Source organism: Equus caballus, chromosome 17 (assembly GCF_041296265.1).
Source record: "Equus caballus isolate H_3958 breed thoroughbred chromosome 17, TB-T2T, whole genome shotgun sequence".
NCBI classification, from domain to species: Eukaryota; Metazoa; Chordata; class Mammalia; order Perissodactyla; family Equidae; genus Equus; species Equus caballus.
The window spans coordinates 31634406-31646707 of NC_091700.1; the positions used below are offsets into that span (position 1 = coordinate 31634406).

General features: G+C 32.9%; 1 protein-coding gene across 13 annotated transcripts in view; it reads left to right on the forward strand.

Moving 5' to 3' along the window:
- Positions 1-12302, forward strand: part of NBEA (neurobeachin) — a 671317-nt gene that overhangs the window by 446569 nt on the left and 212446 nt on the right. The window lies entirely within an intron of this gene.

Here is a 12302-nt window from a genome sequence, read left to right on the forward strand (position 1 = left end):
TGAAATGTTGTTAGACGGTACATGACTGTAACTTAGTGAGGCTCAAAACATAAATGAGGATTTCATATGAAACTATTATGCTATGTAACTTTATACACTAAAAGTAACTACAGGAAAGGATATGCTAGGGAAAAATTATAGTTGGCCTGTATTGTAGGGGACTTCTTTAATCAACTCAAAAGATTACCTAAGTTGGGGCCCACCCGGTGGCATAGTGGTTAAGTTCATGCACTCCGCTTCGGTGGCCCAGGGTTTGCCAGTTCAGATCCTGGATGCGGACGTACACACAGCTCATCAATCCATGCTGTGGCAGCATCCCACGTGGAAGAACTAGGATTTGCAATTAGGATATACAACTATGTACTGGGGCTTAAGGGAGCTAAAAAAAAGATTACCTAGGGATTTTAGCACCAACTTAAAATGAGATATTACCTTTATGCTCTATAGAAGAGGTTCTCAGAAATACCTACTTAAAGTGGCATGCTTTTTCATACGAACTTAAAATTATTAAAACTTCATTTTACATATGCAATAATTTACACTTTTTCACCAATTCATCTTGAATTCATCACATTTGAAATTAGAAACATCTAGAGACAATTCATAACAGGTTAGGCTAGAGTGATATTATTAGTGATACTGTGTTGCCAAAGCTGTAATTATATAGGATCCACATTATACTATGTTCAGCATTCTACAGGTTGCTTTAAAAAAGGTTCTGCTAGAAAAGTATTCCTTTTGGTTCTCTATAAAAGTGGATACTTTCTTTATTTTGTGTGTTTAGTTTATAAAATATCTTGATTATTAAGCCAGTGTCAAAGCCTATCAGAAACAAATTTTAAAATCTTTTATCTTAAAATCTTTTTAAGACTGATAGTCATGGTTTAGTAACATAGTAACTATTGTTAATGAACCCAAACTAAAAAATAATACTCTAATTTTGAAAGAGATAAAAGATGTAGGTGATACTAAATATCCTCTGTGTGTAATGTAAGTGTATTTTAAAATATATAGTGGTTTATGAATTTTAAATACTGTATGATCAGCAGTATTCAGAACCTATTATCCTTCTTGAGTTGGGTTCTTGATAAAAGGAAATAGGGATATGTTTTTCTTTTCATACATATCTAGAACAAAGACCACATGTATGTCATAAAATATTCAGGAAATCTACATGGTACCCGTGTGAGAGTTACTCCATGATCATTCTCAGGGTTAAGGTCATGTAGTGGAAGACAAAAGAAAACTAAAACGATTCTACCTCCAAAAACAATCCTAGAGCTCATCTCTTCAACCTTCATCACAGTTCACATCTATGGACTTTTGGAAGTGGGTAGAAGGTAGGGAGTAAAATAGGGAGGATATGAGGAGGGTAAGTGGAAAGTATTCCCTGAAGTGATCTGTACGTACAAGTAGAATGAGGATTACCGACTGCCAAGAAAAAAATGTATATTGTCTCTCTTCCAAACTCTCAGTGTGCCTTCTAACTTGTGTATGTATTCTTCACAAGAAATAGGTCGTAAAGTTCAGTAATTATTACAAAGCACTTCATCCAATAAAAATAGATGTTGAAAAATTTATTGAAAACATATTTTTTGTATTTTAAAGAAAGCTTTTGTGTTCACATATTGCCAGAACATTCATATAAAAGTAAAACGAGGCCAGCCCCATGGCCAAGTGGTTAAGTTCCTGTGCTCTGCTTCAGTGGCCTGGGGTTCACCAGTTTGGATCCTGGGCACGGACCTACACACAGCTCATCAGGCCATGCTGTGGTGGCATCCCACATAGAAGAACTAGAAAGACCTACAATTAGGAAATACAACTGTGTACTGGGGCTTTGGGAATAAGAGAAAACAAAGAGAAAGACTGACAACAGATGTTAGCTCAGGGCCAATCTTCCTCACCAGAAACAAAACAAAACAAAAGTAAAACAACCCAGCCCACCATTAGGCACTCCTGCTGCCATTAAACATGTACTTATGTTTAAGTACCTTAAGGTCTGGCAGTGTGTAGACTAGCATCCAAATGATTGAATGTTTTGGTGTATGTGGAAATAGATAAAGGGTGCATTTATAGCACAAACCTACAAATTTTAAGAGAGCTTCTAGAACAAATTGAAATTCAATTTATTTCTACCTCTGTATTAAATAATTACAGGATTTCAGTTTTCCTATAAATTCTATCTTGAAAGTTAAGCATTAAATGCACAGAAACTCTGCTGTAATCTTTGGTCAAAAAAATGTTTCATATTCGTCTACATTGTAGCAACAAAATTGTTTTAAGAACAGAAGAATATCTTATGAATGGAACTTTCAGTTTGGCCAAAAGTATTTCAATCAGTGATCAAAGTTTTCAGAATTTTAAACAAGTTGTACAAGCCGAGGGAGTAACCTTAAGTTACTTGAATAGAGAATATTTACATGGCCATCAAAGCAACCCCTGGGAGATAAATGCTGGTCAGGTCTATCTCTTCCTTTAGTACATTATGTTTCAGCAATGTGAGTCTATACTAATGTAGCAGAAGTGAAACTGAATTAGCAGACTTAATGTTTTAATAAAAATGTTTTGAATCACTTGGTTTTTCCCTAAATTCAGTCAAATATTTTACATCAAATTGTAGTTAAACTTTTATGTTATGGGCAGAAACATTTAGCCATAATTTGGATTTCATGACATTCTTTTCAGGCAATTTATTTGGAGGCACCAAATAAATATATTAACAATTCTTTCTTGAAAGAGCAAATAATCCGAATTGGATATATTTTCAAGGTGACAAAAGGACAATAATTTTATTTTATATTTATTTTGAAAAGCTTTCTCTTCAATTTCATTATTAAAACTTTCAGTTGACCTTTTTTGGTTGGAAAACATCCTTAACACTGATGGAGTTTTTCATGCTTCTTAGTAATACTAATGAATAATTTATGAGGTTGTCATGTGCAAAAGATTTGGTGTGATTTGATATACTTTCAGCCTCTGGTGTTAGAATATGATTAATAAAAACCTAGAGGCATGTAATTTTTTTCCTGATGTTTAATGTTTGAATTTACTATGTATTGAATGTGTTATTTAGGTGTTTTCTAATAGTAAAATCTCATACAGTGCAAATTTAATTGATTACCAGGAATTTTACAAACCATAACACTGGAAAATAGAAGGAAAATATTTTTAAACTTATAAATGCACCTTCTGACCTGCAGGATTTTCTTCTTCAGGGAAAATTAGCTAATAAGAAAATGATTGAAAAAGGAAGGTTTTGTATATTATTTGTATGTTCCAATAAAACCTAGACTAGTCAACTTCTGGTGCTTTAAGATTATGTTGTCAAAGAATAGCACAAAATCTTGATAAGTTTGGTTTTCTTTGTTGACTGTCAATTATTGTTTAGAATTCCGTTTGCCCTCCATAAAATTATAGTGGAACAATGTTTCATCAGAGCCTAAGATCTCAAGTTCCCCCGTGTCTGTGATCAAAGACATCAGCTTAAATAGGTCTGATCAGGCATCGCAGGAGAGAGCAGGCTGCTTCAGCTGGAGGAAAAAAAAACATGGAGCAAAGATGACAAAGTTAATCAGTCATTTCTTTGGCAGTAAATAATAAGATATGCTGAGAACTGCAAATGAGAACATCCTTAGGTTCCTCAGAGATGTGTCTGCTTAACACCTGATTTATCTAAGCTTGTGAAGCCATCAAGGTATGACCTTGATGAATAAAAAGCAGCTCTGTAATGAATCTGGAATTAAATTAGTTCTGATGGGATATGCATGGCTACTGTGATGTGCAACTTGCAGTCATCAAAAAATAAGAAAAGCAGTAAGAACAAACACACTGATGCAGCTCTACAGTTGTTAAGAAAGAAGCTTCAAATTATGAATTCATTTTTTTCTCACTTCAATTTGAAGAGTTTATAGTTGTAATATTTGAGAAAGATGATTTGATTTTTTTCCTTAATAATGTATTGTGAGTATTATGTAGAGACTCTAGCTAATGTCTTATTATTGTTCACTGATAACTCCATTTTATTTGATATGGTATTACTCGGATATCCATATTTAGAATGAAATAGATGATCTGATTGTGATTAAAATAATTTATTGAAAAATTAATGATGTAAATTTTTTAGAAGAGAGAAAGATGTGCAGGGAAGCATCTTTCAGCTCTTTTTGGTGCCAGTATCATATGTAATATCATAGCCTTGTCTTCACCCTGTGGTTTTTATAGTCTCTTAAAATATTTAAAACAGAATATATAAATTCTAAGTATTAAAATATGCTTATAAAATGCATTTTACAGATTTTGTATAACATTTTCCTATCAACAAAGTTTTGACAACTCTTCTGCTTTTAAAGTGAAGCCTTAGATTGTAGGCTTTAAGCAGATTCAGAGGAGTCAAGTAACCGTATTAATTTAAAAACATTTATTGAATATCTTCTACATGCCATGCATGTGGTAGATGCTGGATTCAGAAATTGAGACAGTTTCTACCTTCAAACATCACATAGTGTAGTGCTTCTCAATGGGTGTGGAGGTCAGGTGGTGCTACTGGCATCTAATGGGTAGAGACCAGGACTATGGCTAGAATATCCCACTGTGCACAGGAGAGCTCCCCCAGAGCAACAACAGCAATTCAGCCCAAAATGTCAGTAGTACCAAGGTTGAAAAAAACCTGGACTAGTGGAAAGAAATGAGCAGTTATCATAGAGGGAGGTAATATTTCATAAAGGAGCACAAGGGAGAGAGTGTCTAGTGGCATGGAGTCAACTTCATAGAAGTAATTACTGATGAACTGTCTTGAGAGAAGATTAGGAGTTTACTAGATGAGCAGGGAAGGGCAAAGTAATAACAGAAATTACCAAGACATGGAGGTATGAAAGGGCCTAACTTACTCCTTTGAATGGCCTTAATATTTTGCACTTGGTAACAGGTCACTTTGTAAAGATTTCAAAGAATATCTTGATTTTAGATGTTTCATATTTCTGAGATAAAAGAAAAACCTTGATTTTAGATGTTTCATATTTCTGAGATAAAAGAAAAACCATTTGGGAGACCAGCCCTGGGGCCTAGTGGTTAAGTTAGGTTTGCTTCACTTCAGTGGCCCAGGGTTCACAGGTCACTTTCCAGGATGGACCTACACCACTTGTCAGTGGCCATGCTGTGGCAGCGATCCACATACACAATAGAAGAAGATTGGCACAGATGTTAGCTTAGGGCAAATCTTCCTCAGCAAAAAAAAAAGAAGAAAAACCATTTGAGGGCAGGAATCATGTTTCTTCTCTCTATTCCATTTAGAGCATCCACATTAATCAGTTTTATGTACTTAATTGTTATTTTTATTTAGTTGATAATTGATAATTTCAAGCTATACACACAGTATTTTAACAACATCCACTCATCACTTTCAGTAGCAGCATTAAAGGATGGTATTTCTATGGAATATTTCTAATAAGTATGGTATGGTATTTTCAAGTTCTGAAATATATTTTTTATGTCTCTATTTCCCCTTACAACATCAAAATCTGTTAAGTATAAGGAACAAATAAAATTATATTAGTGGACTTATTGCTGAGTGGCATGAAACTGTTCATAATCTTGCTTATATTCTTTTAGACTAATTTTTCATAAAATATACATACAATTACGTTTATAAATAATTACAATACAGTGCGATAAATATTTTCATTGAGGTGTACTAAAAATGCTATGTGAGCTCAGTGATGGGGGCTGCCTAACTGAAGAAATACATTTTAGCTAGACTTGAAAGGAAGAATGGAGATTTTCTCAAGCCAGTAAGTGGATGGTGGCAGTGTGGAGAAAGGGACTACAAAACACAACACAACATGATGTGTCCCTGGAATGGAAAATGGTGGTTTATGATGGAACACCAGATAGCATGGGGAAATGGTATGAAGATGAGGCTCAAAGGGCTGTTTGCAGCCATGACGTAGAGGGATTTGTCAATAAACTGAGCCATTAAAGGTTTTTCTTTGGGAAAATGACAGACCATAGAAATTAAGTGACATGCTAAGTGAGAAATGATAGGTGGAGTAAAAATTCCATCTAAATACCATTCCCATACTATACAGTATGTTGCTGTAGATACGTTTGGAATTTTCTTAAGTGCAAGAGCATCATTGACCATTTCCCCATTCTAAAGTTTACCTGCTAAATTTTGGCCTACTCTTATAGCCTCTCATCTGTAAAGATATACCAGTACAGATGAACTTAGTGTCATTCACAGGGTGTGCATTTCATGTCATTTGTAAAAACATATTTTAAATGGTTTTGTTGTTTGTGAAAGTGCTTTAAATAACGTATTTGAGCACCATTTCTCAGCTATTCCATTCTTTTTGAGGTAATTGAAATTTTTGTTAATTATCTCTTTATCACGTCTCTGCTTGCTTACCTGTCCAAAACATTTTGCCCCCCATTTCCCAGAGTTTAAAAGTAAATTTCCCACACTGAATTTTGTGATAGGCTTTAAAAAGAAAACCCAAGCATCATTCTCCAGGTTAATGGCATCCACTGCAAGAGAAAGTCTTCCCCACCCTCTCAGTCCCCCTTCAAGTTGTCCATTTCATCTTTTCTTTCATTCCAGAAGTTGCAAAAACTTTCTTCCTTCCATTCTGTTACTCTTCTGCCATCTACCCCTCCTGACTCATAATGCAAGATTTCTTTTCTTTGTTCCTTTTTCCCTTATTCCTTCCTTCCTGAAAAGAAACATGCTCATTGTAGAAGATCTAGAAAAGGCCAAAAAAGTTTAAAGAAGGGGGAAAAAATCACTCATAGACAACACATAAAGATAACTGTCTTTACCGTGTTGATGTATTTATTTCATGCTAGTCTTTTTCTATGCATACTTTAACATAGAGACCAAACACTGTGCTATGTACTCAAACAGTCACAAAGATGAAGAATGCAGCATCCCTGCTCTTTATGACATTTAGAGGGTTCCAAATTGGCCCAAGTTTTCTATATGTTTTAGCAGTTTTTTCCCACAGAGTGTGCCATATGATTTTTAATATAATGAAAGCCTGTTTAAAATATTTAAAAATCACCCTAATTTCATCGCTAATTAAAATATGCAGAGAGATTCTACATTTATCATGTATATTCTTAAAATATGGCTTATCAAATTTCCTTTAAAAAGCATAGAATGGAGTTTTCTACATTGACTCCATTAAGATTATTAAGTTAGCTTTTCATGCTTATATAGTGCTGCACTTAAATTCAATAATATTTTCTTGCACCTTTTTAATTGTATTTTTTTCAGTTTAAAAATGCTGTTTATGAATATCCCCTTTGTTGGTCTTCTTTAAGAAATATTGCTTACATATGAATATTTTGAATTAGGAATAAATGAAATTCCATTTTTGCTGTCAGAACCAAATTGTAAAAATGCATTGCATGTCTTTGAAAATCAGTATACTCTATTAGCAGGCCTGTCAATATAAAAAGTGCATTCCATTTCCACCTCTTGCTCTAATAACCTTTCCTGTGTTACTCTGAGGCAGTTCACATAATCAGAGTATATTGTCAGCTTACTGGAGTTGGGGAAGCATGAAATGAAAATCACGTTAATATTGATCCAATTCTTTTACTTGCAAGTGTCCTTGATGTCCTTTTCCACTGAGCAATAACTGTTGATGTTAGGTAGCCATTTTCTTCTTTTATTTCTTATAGTCCAGGAAATCATTTATAAGCATAACTAATCTGAATAAGAATTTACCACTTAGAATAATTTCTGTGAACATTTCATCTTAATTAATGCCCATATTGCTAATTCTACTTGTTTCCTATACCACTGAAATATTTTCTCTCGGAGAACAGCCTACTTGCAGGTACAATGTTTATGTCTAGTTTGAAACAAACAAGTCTATACACATTCCTCGTTGGTAAAAATCACAAAGGATGCTGTATTCTACTTTTATGTGATATAATGATGTGCTAAAATGGACCATAGGGAACATCAGTGATTGATTCAGGTAAGGATTACCTTTTCTGAATCAAGTTCATTAGAAGTTTGAAGCTGGTATCTTGGGTTTTTAATGTTATGGTCGTATAGATCATATCTACTTTACATTATTCAATATATCCTCTGTCAACAAAAATGAATTGAAGTGGAAACCATGGTTAAATCCAATGCATTCAGACTGAAATACCAACAACTAAGAAAGGAGGGATTTGGCTTTGCAACTGTCCAGATTTTTTTATCTGTATTTATTAAATTTGGCCAATAACTACTCAGATTTTTACTTAAAGTGTGTTTCAAACAATAATTAGAAACCATCTGTTTGAATAGAAACAGTCTATTTCACTTACAGAAATTCTTGCTTCCTAGAATGAGTTTGTATTGATAGAGTGAGGCTCCTGAGTCAGCATTAGGTATAAAAGAAAAAAAGATACTGGAGATTTCTAGTATTCTTTCTACTATTGTTTTTATTCAGTGTCTCTAACAGTTTTTACCATTGGGATTTATCTGCTGCAAAGTCTGTTTTCTTAAAAAAGAAAATCCTTTTCTATACAGAAGATTTTCTTAGTCCTTAGACCTCAGTAGGTCTTTCCTTTTGTGTCATCATCATTTATTTTTCTTAAGGAAGGAAATACTATGTCTGTGCTGTAAAGCCAAACACAAAATTTAATTTTGAATTCAAATTATGTACAAAGAAAAATATTTACTTTTTAGTAAATGATTGTTACAATAAAGTACAATCTATGTATATATCTACTGCTTTTATCTCACATTAAGGTCAGTATAAAATGCTTTTGAGTGATAGGTTTCTCAATATAATAAAAATTGTTTTTTCATCTTTTTTTGAAATGTTCAAAATTGTAAACTTCTCAGTAATAGATTGATTCATACATATTATTGCACGAGATCATGTCACCATATCTAATGTAATCAGAAGTATATTTGTCTTAAAGTCTTTTCCTTTTAGTGGAAATTAAATAAAATCATTTAGAGTTACTAAAAGCACTGTTCTTTAAAGGTATTTGTTGCTCTGATTTTAGCTTTAATGAGAAAAATAAATCTTTATTTTAAAATTTCCCAAAGTTTTTGTATGTCATTAATACTTCTAAAAGAAAGTATTTAGGTTTGAAAATGAATTGCAGCGTTTTATCTTACTTACATAGGGGTAGATTTTGTCAAAACACATTTTACAAACTAAAAATATCGTGAAATGGCATATATTGAAAAGAATTTCTCTTTCAAAAAAGAATGCCATCTTGTAAAACTGATTTCCAGATGTTTAGAAACACTGAAATTTTCTGACATTACATTTAGATAAAATTAAAATGAGGGGCCAGCCAGGTGGCGTAGTGGTTAAGTTCATGCTCTCCCCTTCGGAGGCCTGGGGTTCACAGGTTTGGATCCCAGGTATGGACCTAGCACCACTTGTCAAGCCACACTGTGGTGTATCCCACACAAAACAGAGGAAGATTGGCCACAGATATTAGCTCAGGGTCAATCTTCCTCACACACACCACACACAAAATTAAAATGAGACCAAATTTCCATTCTGCCCCTCTCTTTCCAATGATGAAAGAGAAGTATGTAAAACGTGTCCTCTATAATTCTCTAAAGCAAATTCTAGTATCAGCTTTGTTGAAAAAGTTGTTTTTCTTCAAATATCCAAGATATTAAGAATATTTATATTCTTAAGATACCAATATATAAAAGAAAAAACACACATCAAATACATTGATGATTATATAATTTTATTCAGTAATATCTTTGAATAATATGGTTATTGGGTAAAAACAATTTTTAATGTGAACTGTTTACACTCCTTTCAATTCACTAACACTTCATGGCACCTGTCTACATGCTATCCTTCCTGCCTTCAGGGAGCATCCAGTCTAGTGAAGAACTGAAGGCTCATATTGCATTGTAATGAATATAAACAGAGTGTCATGACAGCATGGTGGAGGGAAGAAGATTAATCCCGACTGAAGGAAAGGAAACCATTATTTGTTGCATATCTGATGTTAGTTACGCATTGTGCTAAGACCTTAGATGCATCATTATCTTACTTGAGTTTTTTAATCCTCACATCAGTTTGCTTTTTTTCTCCTTTACATAAATCTTAGGCAGCATTATTAGAAGCAATAAAGCATTGGCTGGGTTCTTGTTCAATTTTAAATTATGTACTTAGTAAGCTCTTTTAATACTCTCCTGTTAATTTGTTTTATTAATTTATCAAAATTATAACATTTTTGAATGCTTATTATATAAATAATCTTGACATATTTCAAGGTGTTTTAGCATCCATTGTCTCATTTTAACATTGCGATAATCCTGTGATAGTTTGGTTGATAAATACTTATTCCTCTTTCACAGCTTGGGAAACTGAAGTTAAGAGATTGGTCTCAATATTTCCTTTAATATGTTCATTTTTTGTTTTAAAGATTGGCCCTGAGCTAACCTCTATTGCCAATCTTTTTTTTTTCTTCTTCTCCCCAAAGCCCCCCAGTACATAGTTGTATATTCTAGTTGTAGGTCCTTCTAGTTCTGCTGTGTGGAACATGACCTCCTCAGCTTGACTTGATGAGTGGTGCTAGGTCCACACCCAGTATCTGAACTGACAAAACCCTGGGCCACCAAAGCAGAGCATGTAAACTTAACCTCTTGGCCGTAGGGCTGGCCCTTAATATAATATATTCTTAATGGATGTTTGTGGGAAAAATAAAGCAAGAATTGCAAATCACGTAGTCTAACTTCTTCATTTATGTGGAAACCATAAAGGACAAAAATAGAAAAGTATCTTATGTACATATAAAAATAACTTAAGTGCAAAAAAAGGTAACTTAAATGAATATGAAATTATTTATATGTGAATTATGTTTATGTTTTCATGTACTCACTCAACAAACATTTATTGATTGCCACTTTGTTTGACAATTGATACACTGGGAATTAAAGACTAATAAGAGAATACCTATATAAAAGACTCCAGGAAAAAATATGTACAAAAACGATAATATCTTGTGACTTATTTATAAGATACAAAGTTTATACTTTGTATAAAGCATAAGTAGTATACAAAGAGAAGGCAGTAATCAACTAAACTTAATCTTAAAGGAGAAGCCAGGTAAGAGAATTCCATGTAAAAGGGATTACATATGTCAGACTTAAAGGTTTGAATCAGTGTGGCACGTCTGAGAACAAAAGCATTCAGCTCTTGAGGAATATAAGATGTGAAGAGATCAAATCGGTAAGATAGTGAGGTTAAATAAGCAGGGGCCAGAGGATGAATCGTAGACCATGTATTTAAATTGTACAGATCAAACAATGTAGAAAATATATTCTTACATAGTAGATACAAATAAGATAGGTAGAGAGAAAGAGGTACACACATATACATACATGTATCATTTTTAATAAGTGACTAATTAGAGCCATATTTCCATACTAAATGTGAAATAAATAATAATAGCATAAAACTGGTAAGAAGCTGATGCTGTGCTAAAATTGGCTTGTTATGGGTTTCTGACTTTTCTCTTTGTGCATTAGCCACATATATATGATTTATGGTTTACCTATTGTAAATTGTTTTTTTCTTTATTAGCACAGATGTTTTAGAATTGACTAGAATAATTCCTTAAACAGAAATAGACTCTTATGTAGTGTTTTTCTTTACATTAACTGTTAATATTTATCAACAGTAAAGAACATGATGGGCAAATGATATAATTTCTTTGCCTTGATTGTCCAGACTTTCCAGATAGACATTTCTCTGAATATTATTAAGATAACTTAATGTCTCCAAATTGTCATTTTTGTCTTTTAAATTACATAAAATAACACTAAAACTATTTAAAATGATAATGGTAATAATAATACAGTTACAGTAATAATACTCAAGAATAGTAACAGTATTAGAAAGATTTTAGTTCTGTTACTTCACTTTTAAAATATACTTTGTTTCACATGGATCCTTGTTTATTAAAGGAAGTTTTATGAAAGAGGAGTTTTATTTAGGTTTATGTAATGCACTGTTCTATGTCAGACAACATTTTCACATACGGAGCTTCAAGCATGTATATTTACTAAGAAATCTAATGTGTATAGAATGCTTCCCTGTATTTATTTGTAACCTGATGTAGAAAATAATGTAAGTGTAATTTTGGATTTGGATTCATTAATATATAATTTAGTGACTTTTTTAATTCTGAAACCTTTCAAATTTTATGGCATATTAATGGGTTTTTTAAGAAAATAAGCCGTTATGTCTATCCTGTCCAGCTTTACACATAATTCACATTTTTAAATCTAAGGCGTTATAGTGGTTTGTGGTATTCGC